Raw genomic sequence first — 18,624 nt, forward strand, 5'->3', positions numbered from 1 at the left:
TATTCTAGCAATTAGGCAACTGAAAGTAAGAACACCAAACAAATCATAGAATGCCAAAGTAGGGAAAAATATATTCCCTATTTTATAAACTATTCAATTACATCACTGAATAGTTAAGAGAGAGTCTTCTTCATACCTCTAGGACTACTTAGGTGCTTTAGTAATGCATCCTATTATAGCAGAAGTTTTCTCCCATACTTGGACCTCTACCCTTATTTTTTCTATAACTGTGTAAGCTATAAATATTAGGCATGTTTTAAAATACTAATCAAGAAGACTTCTAAGAAGATGGCGACCGAGAGAAAGCGGGGCTTAAGAGCCCCGCTAACAACCAATCTCTATTACCACAAAATCAGCACCTTTCATAGCCAGAAAACACCATCACCAGAGAAACAAAAATATCACCAGCCCCAGAGAAGAAGGGGGTCTCATAACAGAGCTCAGAGCCACAGAGGAGATACGCAGACCTCACTGCCAGGGACACGGCGGCAGTGGCGAGTTCACTGGATGGCACCAGACCAACGAACTCAACAGCCCACCAGGCTCCAGAGAGGAGCGGCGGACAGAGAGCCAAGGTGAGCTGCTGCAGAACAGCCTGGCGGGATTTGGCAGATTTTTCGGCTTCTAAAGCTCCCAGTGGCTGGGTTCAGCACACACTGCAGGGACTCAGAGCAGAGCTCAAAACCAGAGAAGAAATATGCCAGCCTCACAGCCGAGGGCGTGGCAGCGGCACCATATTACTTCCGGCGGCAGCAGCAGCAGCGAATTCACCAAGTCCACTACAGCTCCATCTGCGTACTCAACAACAGTGAGTCAAATTGCGGGCCCCAGAGGAGAAATCCCAGTACTGACTCCCAGGGACTTAACCCAGTGGGGGAGTGGCAGTGGCAGAGATATCACACCATAGGAGAACACGCAACCTGGCACCCCCCATGGTCTAAAGCAGCCTCTATTGACTCCCTGGGTCTGAGACTCTGCAATAAAACCCAGTAAAGGAGTAGTGGGGTCTGAGATACCACAGACTCGAGATCCAGAGCACCTTGAGTGAAGTCATAGTGACCCAAGAAAACCCAGAGAAGGCACAAACTTCCGAAATCATGGGAAAGAGGAATAACAATGGAACAATGAATGCCCACTACCCCACAACATCAGAACCTGATAAAACAGAAATTCAGAGATTTTTAGAAGATCAAATCAGGAAAATAACTATAGAAATAATAGAGGTATTTCGAAAAGAATTCAAAGAGAGCCAAAAAGAGATAAAGGATGCAATTAATGAAGTAAAGTCCTCAATTCAAAGTACAAACAACCGATTAGACCACATGGAGAATAGAATCTCGCTCTTAGAAGATGAGCAATCCAAAAATGAATGCATAGTTTCTAATCTAGAAAAAAATATCCGACAGCAGGAATCTGACATTGAAGAAATATGGGCCCATTTTAAGAGAGCTAACCTAAGAATAATTGGAATAGAGGAGGGAAAAGAAAGTGAAACCAAAGGGATCAACAATCTTTTCAAGGAAGTAATAGCAGAAAATTTTCCAAACATAGAGCAAGAGGTCGATACACAGGTCCAGGAAACTTATAGAACTCCCTTTAGACAGGATTGGAGAAGAGGATCCCCACACCACATAATTGTCAAAATGACCAATGTGGAAGCCAAGCAGAGAATCTTAAAGGAAACAAAAACAAAGGGCCAAGTGACATTCAGAGGCAAACCAATTAGAATCACTCCAGACTTCCCAAACCAAGTCACGAGGGCCAGAAGGGCTTGGAGTAACATATTCCAAACTCTGAAAGAAAACAACTTCCAGCCAAAAATTTCCTACCTGGCAAAACTTTCTATCAAATTAGATGGGGAAATAAGAAGCTTCCACGACAAACAGAAACTGAATGAATTTATGTCTTCAAAACCAGCGCTAGAGAAAATACTCAAAGAGATTAACTACAAAGAAGAAATAGGTAACACACACCAGAACCAGAGAAACAAGATTTTTTATCCAACCGACAACTAAGATTAGTTATCTGTGGAGATTCATTATTTATGTTAGTCTTATACCTATCTCTAAATTGTATTGTTTGCTTTTATTGTTGTTAATTTTTAGGATTTTTAGTTGGAATATTAATATACCTTCAGATATAGCATTTGGATATATTTTATCCCATTCTATCAGTAACTTTTAACTCTGTTTACATTGTCTTTGGATATACAATATTTTATTTTTTAGGGAGCTTGTATACCCTTCTGTTGCCTGTGCCATTGAAATCATATCCAAGAAATCACTGCCAATTTCAATGTTGTGAGGTTTAATGACCCAGATTTTCTTCTAAAAGTTTATAGTCTTAAGATTTATATTTAGGTCTTTTATCTATTTTGAGTTAATATTTGTATATGGGATTAGGTAAGGGTCCAATTTTATTCTTTTTCATGTAATTATTATTTTTCAACAATATTTAGTTAAAAGATTATTATTTCCTCCACCAAATTTTCATGGAAACCTTGTCAAAAATAACTTGACAATATATGGAAGAATGTATCTCTAGGCTTTTATTTAACTCCAATGGTTTATATATCTGCCTTTATAACAGTCCTACACTGTTTCAATTATTGTAGCTTTATATGGTTTGAAACCAGAAAACATATATCTTCTAGCTCTGTTCTTTTTCGAGATCCTTTTGGGTATCTAGAGTCCATATTCCATATTAGGATAGATTTTTTCTGAAAAATAAATATATAAATATACGATAGTTTCACCTAAAAAAAAAAGAAAAAATATTCTCTGGTAAGAAAGAAAGCAAAAAGAAATATTGAAATGTTATCTTTAAGTTATCAAAAGCTTGGTATCAGACAAATAAAACTGTTATGTGAGATTATCATTTTTAATTTGGATAAATTGCTATAATACTAGATGTCAACCACTAAGCCAAGCATGGGAAGGAGGGATGGGGAGGGAATGGGGTGGGGATGGGGTGGGGGCTGACTGGGCGATGTGTGCATATATGTCTACAAAAGTTTTTTTGTATCCCACTATGATGTATGAATACAGTGCACCAATAAAAAATTAAAAAAACTAATAAAATAAAATGCTGTCAGATCATATTTCCTCTGAGTAAAGTGTGTCCCCTCAACAAATTTACTAAATGAACAAGGGCTCAAAGAACTAGATCCTTCTAATGAGCGATTTACTCTTGAGAGAAAAATAAGAACATCTCCAAGCTGTGGTACATTTTTCAGTTTATGTGCAAACTTGATTAGGGTAATGAAGTAGCAATTTAATAAAAAAGTTAACACAGCTTAGAGATTCTCTGTCAGTACTCTGTTGAGAAAATAACTAAGCAACTTAAAGATATTTTATTCCTTCTCTTTAAGAGAGTACCTTAAGAAATACAGTAAGTTTATCTATCTTATCCTGTAGTCAACCTCCTTTTTTTTTTAAAGCAGTGCTTAATATATTGATATAGCAGTGAATTTTTTTTATCCTTGCTGTGTTCCAACCTTTTGGCATTTGAGAACCTTTACACATGTAAAATTATTCTTAGATTGACGACTATGCAATCAAGCCGGCCTGCCTTCCTTCCTTCCTTCCTTCCTTCCTTCCTTCCTTCCTTCTTTCATTATTTATTTATAGTATTGGGGATTGAACTCAGAGGCATTCTACCTCTGAATTACATCCCTAGCCCTATTTTATTTTTTATCTTGAAGTAGGGTTTCACCAAGTTACTGAGGACCTCATTAAGTTGCTGAGGCTGTGTTTGAAAAGCTGCCCCTGTCTCAGCCTCCCAAGCATTGGGATCATAGGTGTGTTTCACCACGTCCAAAATGAAGTACTTATAGTAGTAAATTCTGCATCAGTCTTATAATCGAGAAAGCTTTCAGGGGATGAAAGGTCTACAACACATATCTTATTGGTAGGGAAAACACTGTATTGGATCTATGTAGTTAAAAATAACTGCATAGGGCATGGGGTTGGGAGCAAATGGCTGAATAAATAACTCTCTGAAAGTGTTTGAAGGATTATATAAGAAGAATGGAAGCCAGCTGCTCCATGCTTTATGAAGGCCAGGCAAGAAGGAATGGATGGGAATTTGAAGCAAGAATTGACAAAGGAGTTCCTTAAGCACTGGAAACACTTATGAAAGGCGTTCTGTGCTTGTCTCTTCACGCACACATACACACTCAGCTGTTCATCCCAGGGGATGGAGAGCAGGCTGCAAGACCTTTGAGGCCCTTCACAATTTCATAGAACTTTGAGAAGTAATTGAACTGAGTTATATGACTCCATGAACCAAAAATTCTGATTAACTGTTCTGCCTTCCAAGCCCCAGTTCTTAAAAGTTCTTTCAAAATGGTCAGGATGTGCATAATTTCAGTGGAAAGGCTATCTTAAGAAGTTTGCTTCTTTTGCCTATTGTGAGCCAAGAAGAATTACTGTTAATATGTCAACTTCTGGTCATCTGCAATTAGGTCCATCCACTCATTTATTTATTTCTTAAAAAAAATTCACTTAAGTGACTAGCTGTGTGACAGTTTGAAGAATTTCAGTGGAAAAGGGAGATAACAAAAATGACTTCCAATATATATATATATATATATATATATATATATATATATATATATAAACATACAATTATTAAAATTAAGATCATTTCCCATTTTTATATACAACTTTAGCTCTTAGTCTCAATTACTTTAGACAAGACTGGAAAATGGATGAACATTTGGGATTATATTATATAGAGAGTTTAGTATTTCAAATTATTATCATTTTGGAAGGCATTGCCTATTTTGCCAAACCGATATTGAAAACAAGCTTTTTTAATGGTAGATAGTAATTAGTGCTTTCTTCCATATTAAAGATTAATATGTTATTATTTCTTTTATTCCAATAAATGGTTCTTGCAATAGAAAACTAGAGGGAGAGTCATTAAGCCAAAGGATAGAAACTTTCAGTAAACTGAGCACTGTGGTGTGTGACTATAATCCCATGACTTGGGAGTCTGAGACAGGAAGATTGCAAGTTTGAGGCCTGCCTTGGCAATGAAGTGGGGCCCTGTTTCAAAATAAAATAGTGCTGAGGATGTAGTTCAGGGGTAGAAATTCCCTGGGGTTTAAGGTTTAATCCCCAGTAACAGACACACACACACACACACACACACACACACACACACACACTTTCTTTTTTAACTTTGTGGAACTAGGGATTGAATCCAGGGGCATTTTGCCTTCAAGATACACCCCAACCTTATTTTTATTTTTTATTTGAAACAGGGTCTCACTAAGTTGTGGAGGGCCTCACTAAGTAGCTAAGATTGGCCATGAATCTGTGATCTTTCTGGTTCAGCCTCCTAAGTGCTGGAATTACTTTCTAATCTGAACAGGACTGATGGAATTGTTTACAGGTAGCTATGGTATCAGGAGCATCTGAAATGACCTCTCAAGCTTTTACATTAAATTCTTTAAAATAGTTTTGATTTCACACATCTACTGTCATTCACTAACTTTACAAATATTAGGTAGGTATTCCACAAATATTTACTATGTGTCAGGTTGTGATCTTTATTAAAATATTTGTGAGTAAAATTTCTGTTTTCACTAGAAGTTTTTTGCCTTATTATATCAGATTTTCTCATGTTTTCCAAAAATCCAATATTTTTTCATTCTGTTCACAACTGATGTGGCTAATTTTGTGCATCAACTTGACTGGGCCACAGGGTGCCCAAATATTTATGTGGGTTTTGGCAATATTAATATTTAAATTGGTAGACTGAGTGAGTAGAGTAGATAACATGTAATGTTCAAATCAGTAGACTGAATAAATTGGAAGGCTGTGTAAAGTGGATTAACTAATGTGGGTGGGCCTCATTCAATCAGTTGAATGTCTGAATAGGCCAAATTCTGACCTACCTTTGAGTAATAGAGAATTCCTAACTTACTCCTTTTGGACTGAAACTACACAGCAGCTTTCTTGGGTTTTCAGCTTGCTGATTTGCCGTGCGGGTTTTGGGATTTGTTACAATTATGTGAGAGAATTCCTTATGATGTCGCTCTCTCTGTATTTATGTATGTGTGTGTGTGTGTGTGTGCGTTTCACACACAGAGATACACACATTCTTTTGATTTTGTTTCTTTAAAGAACCTTGACTAATATACCCACTATAGCTATAGTGATCTTTTGCAAAAATTTAATAATTCCACTTTTTTTCCAACTGGAAACCCTTCCTTTATATGATTTGCCCTTCCTTCCTTCCTTCCTTCCTTCCTTCCTTCCTTCCTTCTTGTTCTGGGAATTGAACCTAGGGGTGTTCTACCTTTGAGTTTTACCCCCAGCCTGAGTTTTTATTTTGAAACAGGGTCTCACTAGCTTGCTGAGGGTCTTGCTAAGTTGCTGAGGCTGGCCTTGAACCTGAGACCCCCCATTCTCAGCCTCCTAAGTACTAGGATTACAGGTGTGTATAATCAGCCTGGCTATATGGCTTTCCTCATGATTTGGCCCCTGCTTTCCTCTCCAGTATTACTTCTTTACCCATGTCTCTCATTCACTGTACTCTCTCTGTACTGTGTTATTTATATTTCCTTGACTACACTGCTTTATCATTTTTCTAGCTCAACTCTCATGCTGTTTTAGCTCTTAGTCATATTCTTATCCTCATTTCTGTCTTTTTTTTAAAGATTCTCCTTGAATATGATGTTTTCCAGAAATTTTTTTAAATTCCTTCAGCCTAGTCAAGCTCCCTCGACTGCTCTCATCACAGTGGCACTTACTACATACCAGCATCACCTGTTTCCTTGCCTGGCTTTCCTATTGGTATATGAAGGTCCACTTGGACCCAGCTTCTAGTATACTGGCATTCTCTAGGCTCTTAATTACTCAAATAAATAAATGCAAACATTTCCTGAGATTTTAGTTGCTTTTATTTAATGATTTATGAAATCATTGAATTTGCAATTCAATTACTTTTTTTTTTTTTTTTTGGTGGTACTGGGGTTCCTGGAAGCCCTTCTACCTCCAGGCTACACTCCCAGACCTATTTTATATTTTTGAAACAGGGTCTCTTACGCCAGTGCGGCTGGCTTCGAACCTGTGTGATCCTCCTGTCTCCGCCTCCCAAGCACGGGGATTACAAGCGTGCGCCACCACGCCCAGCGCAATTCAATTACTTTGTTCTTAATGAACTTGGCAACTCTTTCGACAGTCATGCTACTGACTTTGCACATTGTAGTATAAAAAAAAATCATTCTGAAAAGCATCCCCCCTCATCTACTGGACAGAGATAGAGTGGGTGCTGTTTTACCACTGATTCCTTTGCCATGGCTTAAATCAATTATTCTCAACTGAGAACAATTTTGCCCCCCAGAGGACACTTAGCAATATTTAGAGATGTTTTGATTGCTATGGTTTCAGGGTGGAGGTAGAGGTGTTGCTGCCACCCTAGTGGGGAGAGCCCTGGGTGTTGGCCAACATTCAGTATCATGCAGCTCAGGCTTCACAACAAAAAGAGTGGCCAGGCTCCTCATGTCCACAAGGCTGAGACTCAGAAAATACGGTCAATATAAATTCAGAGAAACTTTATGGGAGAGCAAATGGTTCCACATGATTGAGATGTGTTGTTACCCAAGGGCAATGACCTTCCCAGGTTGCTGTATTTGATCACGGAAGGGCAGGCAAAGGAAGGACTGGGCAGCCAAATGCTATGCTTATTATTGCAGGGGAGCTGTTTTGGTGCTGTATTTTAACTCATTAACATTTAAAAATTGTTATGCAGCAGAAAAATAATTATGTCCTTTTAACTGTTGAAATAGAATCCATTTTTTCCAAGCATACTTTTTAGGGGCATATTGCTGAAACACCAACTGTTTTACAAGTACTGTAATCACATTGCTGTTGGGTTTATTGTGTTTTGTTAAGACAAACTTTCTAGTGTGGAAAATGCATTTGAAACTAATTCTTCTGGGCCCAGTTATAAAACAGAATAGAGGTATGTGTTATTTTTGTGAGGGGGACCTTTGGCTGCATAGTGACCTCCTTTGCAGGTGCCATGGGTGGTGTAGGAAGTTTCTGTCGAGTTTGGTATCTGAGTCTTCACGTGAGCTAAGGAAGGAAAGTAGCAAATGGAGAAACCTTAAGGGGCTTTAAAGACTTTAGTCCCTTTCAAGAGAATCATTGATTCTGTTTATAATCAATATTGTTTTCATCTTTGTTTTCCACCCCATTACCCTTTAAGCACTGGTTCTTAGCCTGGTTTCTTAGAATTACATGTCCACATGTGGAATTTCAAGGAGTTTTAGCTGAGTGCAGTGGTACAGCCTTGTAATCCCAGTACCCGGGAAGCTGAGACGGGAAGATCACAGGTTAGAGACAGACCAGCCTCAGCAACTTGGTGAGACTCTGTTTCAAATAAAACAAAACAAAACAAAACAAAAAATGGTCAGGAGTTATAGCTTAGAGCTAGAAACCCCCTGGGTTCTACTCTCAGCATATCACCCCAAAAGGGAGTTTATTCACAATAAATACATGCAATATTGTTGTGTGCACACATGTAATTTTTTTTTTTTTGCTGATTAGTAGTGCTCACAGTTCCATCAGATTTTTAGAAAGATCAAGTTAGAGAAAGGTTGAGACAGATCTTTTGAAAATGCACACATCCTATTGCAGATAAAAATTTGAAGTTTGTATGGCTTTAGGAAAAGGGGAAAAATCATTGAAAAGAAGATGCATTATCACTAAGGAGGCATGCACAGCAGCTCCCCAGATTGTAGACCTGGTGTGAGAGGCCAGAGACCTGAGCCTTGTTTTTCCCCTCTATTCTGTGTCTCTATACCAGTGGGCCTGGAAGGCTAGCATATCTCTTTGAAGACCTCCACCTCTCTGGTTTACCAGAGATGAACTGTGACTCTGCTGATCCTCCTATGTCTGCCTTCGCCTGGTTTTTCAGCCTTGAAAATTATACAGGATAAATTAGCATGTATCATTCTTAGATGGGATTCAATGCAGTTTAGGATTACATATAAGGGAAATTTACATATAATAAAAAAGAGAGCAATAGAGCTTCACCGGTCCTTTCTACATGAGAGTATCTGGTCTGGTCTTGACTGCTTCAAATCTTGGGCTTGCTCACATGCTCCTGCGGGTTCAAGCTGGCCCCTGTCCAGTCCAGCTGCACATGGCCAGGTGGCCTGCCTTCACTCCACGCCGTGGGTCTGTGTGAGAGAAAGAGGGGGAGGGCAACAGTGGCTCCTGAAGTTTACTTTGGAAACATGCAAATTTGCTTTCTCCTGTGATAGAGTTGAGTAATAGCCGGACATGTACTAATCCTTGATTTCCCTTTCTTTAGAAGTTGCCAGTGCTGTCTCTGTTCTTGTGCAGTTTGTGGAGTCACGTTTACTGGCCTGTTTGCTGAGGGGGTGGAGCAAGGCAGAGCGGACTGTTGTGCTATTAATATATTATTTTCTACCCTCGACATTTCTCTGTTCTTGAGAGAGGATTATGTGATTTAAGTTTGTAGAGTCACAATTCAGTGAGGGCTCCTAGACTCATAAACAGGTAAACTCCGATTATCAGAATAATGAAAGGTGGCAAACTTATTTTTAAAACAACGGCCTATGCCAAGTCCCTAAAGTAAATATATTTTGAAATGAATATATTCTACCGTGAATTATATTCATTTTGGATTGAAAATACTTATTGAGGGCAAGACTCAGGGAAATTTTTTCTAATGCTAGTTCTTGATGCTAAGTCATGAATTTATAATATTTGAATGCACAGAAACTGAAAAAAAGTAAATAGTAAATGATGGTGCTTGTAAAGTACTATAGTTTTTCCTTATTAAGATTTCTTCTGAGAATATGAGAAAATCAAATGCCATAACTTTCAGTGATTTAACACGAAACTCAGAGTTAAGTACAGGTTGCCAGCACACGAACTGGGATCCACTCTTTCTTTTCAATTTTAATATATTTTGAAAAATCTTTCTGCTTATAAAGGCCAAGGTTCAGAAAACTTTATGGCTCATGCAAAGTATAAGAAAACTTTTTTCTTTGAAAGTGGCTTTGGCTTAGGACAGCATTAGGGCTCTGTAGAGGGCTCAGTTGACCTTTGTCAGGCACTGGAGCATTTAGGAACAAAGGTTAACTCAGGTCGATGTGGCATCGGATGAGTTAATAAGCATTAAGGCTCCACACCATCCTCGTTCTACTGGGCACTGCACCAAGTTGGTTAAACAAACACAATGGGAGCCATACCAAATGATCTGCTCAAGGTCACAACGTGCCTCCTTGACGTATAATTTACATCAATAAAACTAGTTGACTAAGAACACATTAATATAATCAAGTCATATGTCAATACTTATCGCCCTTAGTTGGGGTTTAAATTGGTTTCAGAATACATTCTTTGGAGCTGTAGTATTCCTAAGCTGCCTCAACCTAAGGACAGCACCTTGAAACTATTCTTATTTTTATTGTTGTAATTTCACTAAGGTTTCTAAATATTGAACGCTATGTTTGCGTATATGTTTCTACATAAAGTGAAGTAACACATGTGCAAGTTTCACTGTCTCCTGTTGGACTGGGATGCGGGTTCTCAGAAAGTACAAAGTTCACTAAGTGAACGAAGGCACAATTCAAAGAGAGCGAGAAGCAACTAAGCTACTTTTTTCTAATCTAGAACGGGTTGACAGCGTATCCTTCAGGAATGAGCTAACTGCGGGTACGCTACTCTCCGGCAATAGTTTGAAAAATAAATGGAAACTGGATGTGGTGGTACCTTCATGTAAACTAGGACTTGGGAGGCTGAGACAGGAGGATCACAGGTTCAAGGCCAGGCTCAGCAACTTAGCAAGACCCTGTTTCAAAATAAAAACATTAAAAGAAGGAGTGAGAATATAGCTCAGAAGTAGAATGCCCCGGCTTCGTGTGCTATTTCAAATAACAGTCTTTTAAGATGCCAGTGTAAGGAATATGACGACACAAGACATGATTAAATGCTGCGGGATTTCAGAGGAAGGGAGGAAGCTTCAGACTGTGGTGGGGCTTCTGTTGGCATGAGAGGGTAGGATTTGAATTTACTTTAGGAGAATGTGTGGGCTTTCAACAAAGGAAAGAAGAGGTGCTCCTCTGGTTTTAGAACAGCTTGAGCCAATGGTACGGTACAGTGTTGTTGGAAGACATTTCAGAAAGGAGTCCTATCGCGGTGAAGTCTTGTGAAGCAAATCCAGCTGAGGGAGGTTAGCGTCTGACCGCAGAAGACCTTGAGGAACAAGAGGAGGAGCTTGCATTTTAGCTTCTGTTAAATTCTGAGTCACCCAAGACTTTCGAGTTTCCTGTACCCAGCTGTGCTCCTCCAGGAATGTGCAGGTTTCACTGTCTCCTGTTGGACTGTGATGCCGTTTCTCAGAAAGTACAAAAGTCACTAAGTAAATGAAGGTGCAATTCTATGAGAGCGAGAAACAGCTAAGTTACTTTTTCCTAATCTAAAATGGGTTGATAGCATATCCTTCAGGAATGAGCTAACTGCGGTACACTGTTCTCCAGCAATCATTGTCTAAACACACCATTCCGTTCAGCGAGGTCTCTTGTGTGCACAGTGCTGGGACAGGTGTTTGTTTTACCTCGCGCTTAACTAGGCCTAGCACCTGCTGTCAATCACCAGTGATAGGTGTGTCTCTTAATTGCCTTTGAAAGGTTTTTAGAAAGTGACTTATATATAGTATGCCTTCCCTCCCCCTTTTTTTTGTGGCTCTGAGGGTTAAACTCAGGGACATTCTACCTGTGAGATGCATTCTCCAACCCTATTCATTTATTTTGTTTTGAGACAGAGTCTTACTAGGTTGCTGAGACTCTCACTACTTGTTGAGGCAATCCTAGAACCTGTGATCCTCTTGTCTCATCCTCCCAAATACTGGGATTATAAACTTGTGCACTATGCCTGGCTATGTCCCTTTTTAATACAGGAGAAAACCCTGGTATAGAGCCAGAAAAGGATGCTCACTGTGGGCTATTTTATATATATATATATATATATATATATATATTCTTTTGAATACATGTATATGTATATATATAAATGAATATACATAGGGAGTTGGGATTTGGAAGTGTATATACACACATATGTATATGTGTGTATGTATGTGTGCCACTATATATGTATATATGTGTATATGTATGTATGTACATATATACATTTTTCTAATGATAGAGACTAGATGATATTGTTACTTAATATCTCATTTTTCTTTTTCACCAATTTCTGTATTAGCTTTATTTTTTATTTTATTTTACTTTTAAATTTATTTATGCATTGCAATCATACATATTGTTGAAGCTCAGGTGATGGAGGCATGCCCGGCACCCATGGAGCCCTCCCCCAGCTCCCATCCTATTCCCTCTCCTGCCCTCTTTCACATGCTCGACATAATGATTGACTTGGACAAGTTTGTACATGTACATCATGTCCATTGAGATGCTTCTCTTTTCCTCCCTCCCATCTCCCTCGATTAGGTCGCCTTCTTCATTCATCTAAGGCTTCTCCTCATTTTTCATAGAAGGTAGATTCTACAGATTATAATCTGGTGTGTAGCAAGTTATTCGGAACACATTTCTGGAATGACTCCTTCAACTGCGGTTTTGAATTTAGAAGGTGCACATTTGATCAGGTTTAGGTGATATCACTGGAGACAGTTTATTCCAGACTGATTGCATGGCCTATTATCTTTTATCCAGATATTATATTTTGTGGTTAATTTGTTCACTAAATAAGTATTTTTACATTCAACTACATACCAGGCACAATACTAAGATTTGTAAATGTGTTACTCTAAAGTTGCATTCCCCGACTCCCCACTTTGAGAGCTTATATTTCACTTTGGACAATATGCCCAAACAAAACTAGAAACAAGACCATCCTGTAGAAGGAAACACAAGAACACACAAAAAGTAATTTTAAAATGCTAATATGTCTAATGAAAGTATAACAGCATAAAAGGCAGGAGGAAAGAGTTGATGGAGGTCTACATGTGTAGATGTTCAAGAGAATTTGTACACTGATAATTATATGCTATTTGGCCGCCTTGTTGTGGTAGGATGATTTGTGGCAGCACAAGAACTCAAAGTTTCTTAATTTTCAGCCCAGGTTTTTTAGTTTCAAGACAGTAGAAAGTTCCCTCTGGTTCCAGTAATGGGCTTGGGCAATGTTCAGGTAGGTGGGAAAGCTCTGTTCTTTGCAGTCCTCCAGGGACCTGGGCTTATTCAATATCATAGCTCTGTTATCCCCTGTAGTAGGGTTTCTCAAGCTTGGCACAATTGACTTTATTTGTTTTGGAATACTGCCAGTAACTTTCTCTAGTTGTGGCAATCACAAATATCCCTTGTTGCTAGATATTCTGGGCTGGGGGTTGGTTATCCATTGCTGTAGGACCTCATTTACATTTGTATTTGGCAAACAGAAGGTGAATGATAGCATATAAGAGGAATACTTATTCTCTGAAGCTTAGATCTAGAAATGGCAGGTACTTTTCCCTCTCATATTCCTTTGGAGAGAACTAAATCATCTAGTCATATCCAACTTCAAGGGGGTTGGGAAATGTGGTCTAATCTTGTGCCTAGGTATAATCTTCTTGTTAGGGAAGAGAAAAAAGCCTCATATTTTGGTGGACTACTAGTGGCCTCTAACACACATTTCAAGGAACTAAAACCTGTAATTTTCCCATAGATTGGGAAACTATGAACCCTTGCTGCTGCTAGCTGGTCATACTTGTGGTATATTTGTACTTGATGGAAGAACAGCCCTGTCTTTAAATCATTCATTGCTCTCATTTTTCTTATTAGTGGACAGAGTTACTGATAGGCCACACACAGTCTTGAGGAAGCTTTCAAAAGTGTGCATTGTGGCACTCTTTCATTGATTAAAATTTTACTTTGGGTATGTCTGGTTTTAACTACTGCATTTTTAAAGGTATTTGGAGAAACCAATACTAGTCTAGAAGAAAACAACAAAAATCATTACAGGGAAAGGAAATAGGCCCTCCAAAGGAGATTAAAAGATCTTTGAATATTTAGCTGGTAAACATCTTCTATTATATAAAAGAGCTTTATGTTTTTTTAAAGATGAAGATGTAAAATTATTCCCCATGGAAAACTTAAGTATAATACTTATGCAACTATTAGAGTGGGTCAATTTTTAATGCAGTTTGAATGAAGAATTTAAATTTTGTGGCAATAAAATACTAGCATAGAGGTCTCTGAGAAGAGTTTTAATCTACTTGTCTCTGAGAATCTCTGACAAGGAAAGAGGGAAATGGAGGGAGGTGCATAGGAAGAATGGGAGAGAGGGAGAGGCAAGGAGAAAGGAAGGGAGGGAAGGAGAGAGAATGCAGGGACAGGGAGATTGAAGGACAGAGAGAGAGAGAGAGAGAGAGAGAGAGAGAGAGAGAGAGAGAGAGAGAGAGAGAGAGAGATATTTTTCTTTGTTGGTATGTCTGCCAGGATCTAGCCAGGCAGGTAATTCTTTAGCATTCCTTTTTATCTCCCAAGTATGAGAATAACATACATGTATTAAGTTAAAATTGAGTTGGACTATTATATCCATCATTCAGAAAGATCCAGTCCTTTAAGAAAAAAAGGAGTTGGGTAGCCCTGACTATCCTGAGGGACTGGGCAGTCCTTTATTTTCCAATTTGATTAGAAATTTCTGTGAGAATATAAAAAGTGTTTTTATGTTAATGAAACTTGTCAGTCTGAGTATTTTTAAAGTATCCTAGTATTATTATACTGAAGTCTATTTGAGCCTTAATGTCAATTAGTGTTTGTTGTTTAATATAAGTGAGAGCACCACTGACATTTGGGGCATGAATGTTGACTATCATATCTTCTTCTTGTTCCCTTTCTCAGTAAGAAGTGACCCTCTTTGTTTCTTCTGATAAATTTTGGCTTGAAATCTGCTTTGCCAAATATGAGAGTAGTTTCTCCTTAATGCTTTCAATCTCTCAGTATTTTTGTCAGGCAGGTAGGCCATAGAATCAACTCAACTAAATAGTTGGTGTTTAAAAATATAGTAAAAACAAATTTTATCTAAAGCGAGTCCCTTGCCTTTTTCCAAAGAAAGATTTCACATCACACTCACTTATATAATCATGCACTAGAACTTTGAAATTCACCTCTATGCCCCTTAGGATGTCCTTGTTGGCAAGGCTTACTCTAGAAGTCTACTTCCCAGATCTGTTCTTTCATCTGGAACTAAGATTCTTGTTAAGAAACTGTGCCACGCACTCACCATTGGAAAACTTCCCTCTTTTGGGCGTAACTTGGCACTTAAAGATTCATGCAGAGCAAGAGGAAGTGGAAATTTAGGACAAGAAAACAATGGTCTATATTGTATTACAATAGAGTTTGACATGATAGAAGCCATCTGAAGAGGCCAATGTAATTTCCCAAAGCATCTGTTCTCTAAGAGCAACACTGACTTTCCTGAAACTCTGGTGGTTTTAATTCAAGCAAGAAATGAAGACTTCAGTTTTTCTCTCTTGGAAAATAGAAGTAGCTGGTCCACAACTTTAATTCCATAATTGTAAAAGAGAATGGGCATAAGCAAGACCACAGTGGAAGAACATACATATTTGTGGGTTATCTTACTTATAGGAAATATTAATTATCCAATGATTTTGAAAGCAACTAGGATCGTACAAGGAAGGAGAAAAATCATAGGAAAAAATACCATGTTGACTGTGGGAGGACTTAGTAATATGAAAGTATCCAGGTGAAGTGATTTATATATGATCGCTGTTTTCCATTAAGCATGTTTCAAACTATCTCAGGTATCTGAAGACCTCAGCCCCTGCTCTGTGCATTCCCTGGCTCTCCTTCCTTTGCAGCAGATTACCTCAGACATTCTATACTAAGCTTTATCAATTTTTTTTTTTTGGTGGTACTGGGGTTCCTGGAAACCCTTCTACCTCCGGGCTACACTCCCACACCTATTTTTACATTTTAATTTGGAAACAGGGTCTCCTAAGCCAGCATGCACGGCTGGCTTTGAACCTGCGCGATCCTCCTCTCTGCCTCCCAAGCGCGGGGATTACAAGTGTGCGCCACCACTCCTGGCCAGTTTTATCAAATTTTAATTCCTTAAAATTTCCATTATTCTTTTTTCTTTTTTTTGGTTCTAAAGAATAAGCGTTCCTTCTCCCCTCATATTTTTGTTTTCAGTGTTGTATCGGGTGCATTTAACTTCTGTTTTCAAATGTCTTCCCCAGCCTATAGGCCAGGTTGTGGAAAATTACCACAAATCCTGTAAAAAAACCCTTTTCACAGTTACCTTTTCTTCTTTCTCTTCCCTGTCTTAAAATTCTCATCTTCCAATAACTCCTCACTCAAAAATTCCTTAGTCTTTTTCGGGAAGTTTTAGATGGTACCACTTTCAGTTTTAATTTACTTGTCCAATCATTCTATTCTTTAAGTCCTTTTCTTCTTCTGACTTTCCAAATGTAGATGATTTGCAAACTTTGGTCTTTGTTTATCATCAATCTCTTCTCCACGATGGCGATATCATCCATAATTGAGGGGCTTGGTAGCACATGCCTGCAATCCCAGGAGGTTTACAGGATTAAATGGGAAGCAAAGACAGGAGGATCATAGGTTCGAGGACGGTCTCAGCAATGTAGCAAACTCTCACTGACCGAGCTAGACCCTGTTTTCAAATTAAAACAGGCTGGGGGTGCAGCTTAGAGGTAGATTGCCCCTGGGATCAATACCACACACAGTATCAGCCACACTGGCCTCTAACTTTTAATGGAATAATAGTGACAACATTCTCACCACACTATATATCTTATTATAAAAATTTGCCCTATGCTGACAGCTTCTTGCTGCACATCTTTAAATGTAGCAGGTGCATTTCAACTTCTCTTTTTTCTCCAAATCTCCTCCTAAATACTGACTCCCTCAGTTCTATAGCCAATCACTTTCTAAGTTCTCAAAGTGTGCTTTCTCTGACTCTGTCTCTCTATTTTTCTCTGTCTCTGTCTCTCTCTCTCTTGTTTTGCATTCATTTCTTTATTGCTTCTCTTTTAAATTCTCTTTACTCTTCTCGGTTCATTCTTAATTAAAACTGGTACTATTTTTACTAGACTTCTAAATAACCTTTCTGCCTTCCTTGTGTATTCTTCCAATTTATTTTTCATGCAATTGCCAAATTAGATCTCTGAACCATTGTTTCACATAAAAACGTCCAATGGACATTCCTTAGACACAGGGTGGGGAGGGGAGTGTTTGAAAACTCTTCATTTGGTGTGGGAGTCACCCTTCTCTGCTACAGGAGGAAAGAATCATGTTTCTTAAGTGTCCTTAGGAGATTAGCTAAGCCACCGTGAAATCAGAAAAACAAAATCTGAGTGGGCTGGGTCTGCATGCATCCTTTTTGCTGTTGTATAGCAGTGGTGCAATTCTGCGTGGAAATACTTTTATCAAACCATCAGCTATAGAACTTTATTTGGAATAGATCTCAGTTTGGTACAGATTCTTGGTGTTTATCAGCTTAAATGGACAAGATTTCTTACTATTTTCCTTTAGCCACATGCCCATTTTATTGCTATAGTAACTTAGTAACTATTTAAATTCTTTCTAAAATACAAAACAAACCATTCTTGCTGCCTCTAGTTAGGATGGCTGTCTCTATTTGAAAAGAAAACCAAAACAAAGATGATCATTCTCTTTCTAGGATAATTAACAATGATAAAAATAATAAATGATATTTAGATTATAATCAGAAAATTTCCCCTACCACTTAGGATGAATTGTGGTTTCGGTAACTGCCTTCTTGACATTAGAAACCCACTAATCCCCAAACTAGAAAATGTTTATAGACACATGGAACCTTCATTGCAATGTTTATTTCGAAAGCAGGTGCTGATGGAGGTCAACTAGAAAAGACAACAGTCACGATTACTCCAAAAGCTTCTGCATGCTCAGATCCACCACATTTCCTAGCCACACAAAACTAGAAATGTAACGTGAAAGGGAATCCCTTTCTGAATCAAATTACGCAAACTATTTAATTCATTATGCTTTTTGGTAGATGGGCTGAAATATTTGCCTCAAGCTGTCACTCTGTGAAAATGTACTTGTCTTAGACAAGGTTGCTGATGTCACGGTGAGGAGTTCACATCCTGGGAGAGGTTTACAGTGGAAGCTGAGGTGTATCTGATTCAGCCCCGAGGCAGAAAAACTGGATGAAGCAGTTTTTCCCTCTTCCTCTTTACAGACTGTATGATTTGTGCAACAGCTTTGGCTCGGCAAATAGGGAAGTGTCAGAGCTAAATCAGCTTTCCTCTAAGGGCATGTGTGCCTGCGTTTCTCAACTCAGTGATACCCAAATCCAGGACCATTTTATTCAAGTGGAATACATACACAGAGCAAACATTCTCAAGGTCAGGTGGATGTGTTCTTTCTATTCCACTGCAAGAGCCATTTTCCTTTTTTAAAAAGAGGCTCAAAACTCATTCACGCTTCAGAACAGTAAACTCCATGAAAAAAAAAGTTCAGAGAATTATTTTTTTATAAAGAAATATGTTAAGCAATCAATCTTTATGGGATAACCAAATATGGCAGGGGGAGGGTGGCAGCCTGCTTTA

The sequence above is a fragment of the Muscardinus avellanarius genome (assembly GCF_963383645.1).
Source record: "Muscardinus avellanarius genome assembly, chromosome: 2".
Classification (NCBI taxonomy): Eukaryota; Metazoa; Chordata; class Mammalia; order Rodentia; family Gliridae; genus Muscardinus; species Muscardinus avellanarius.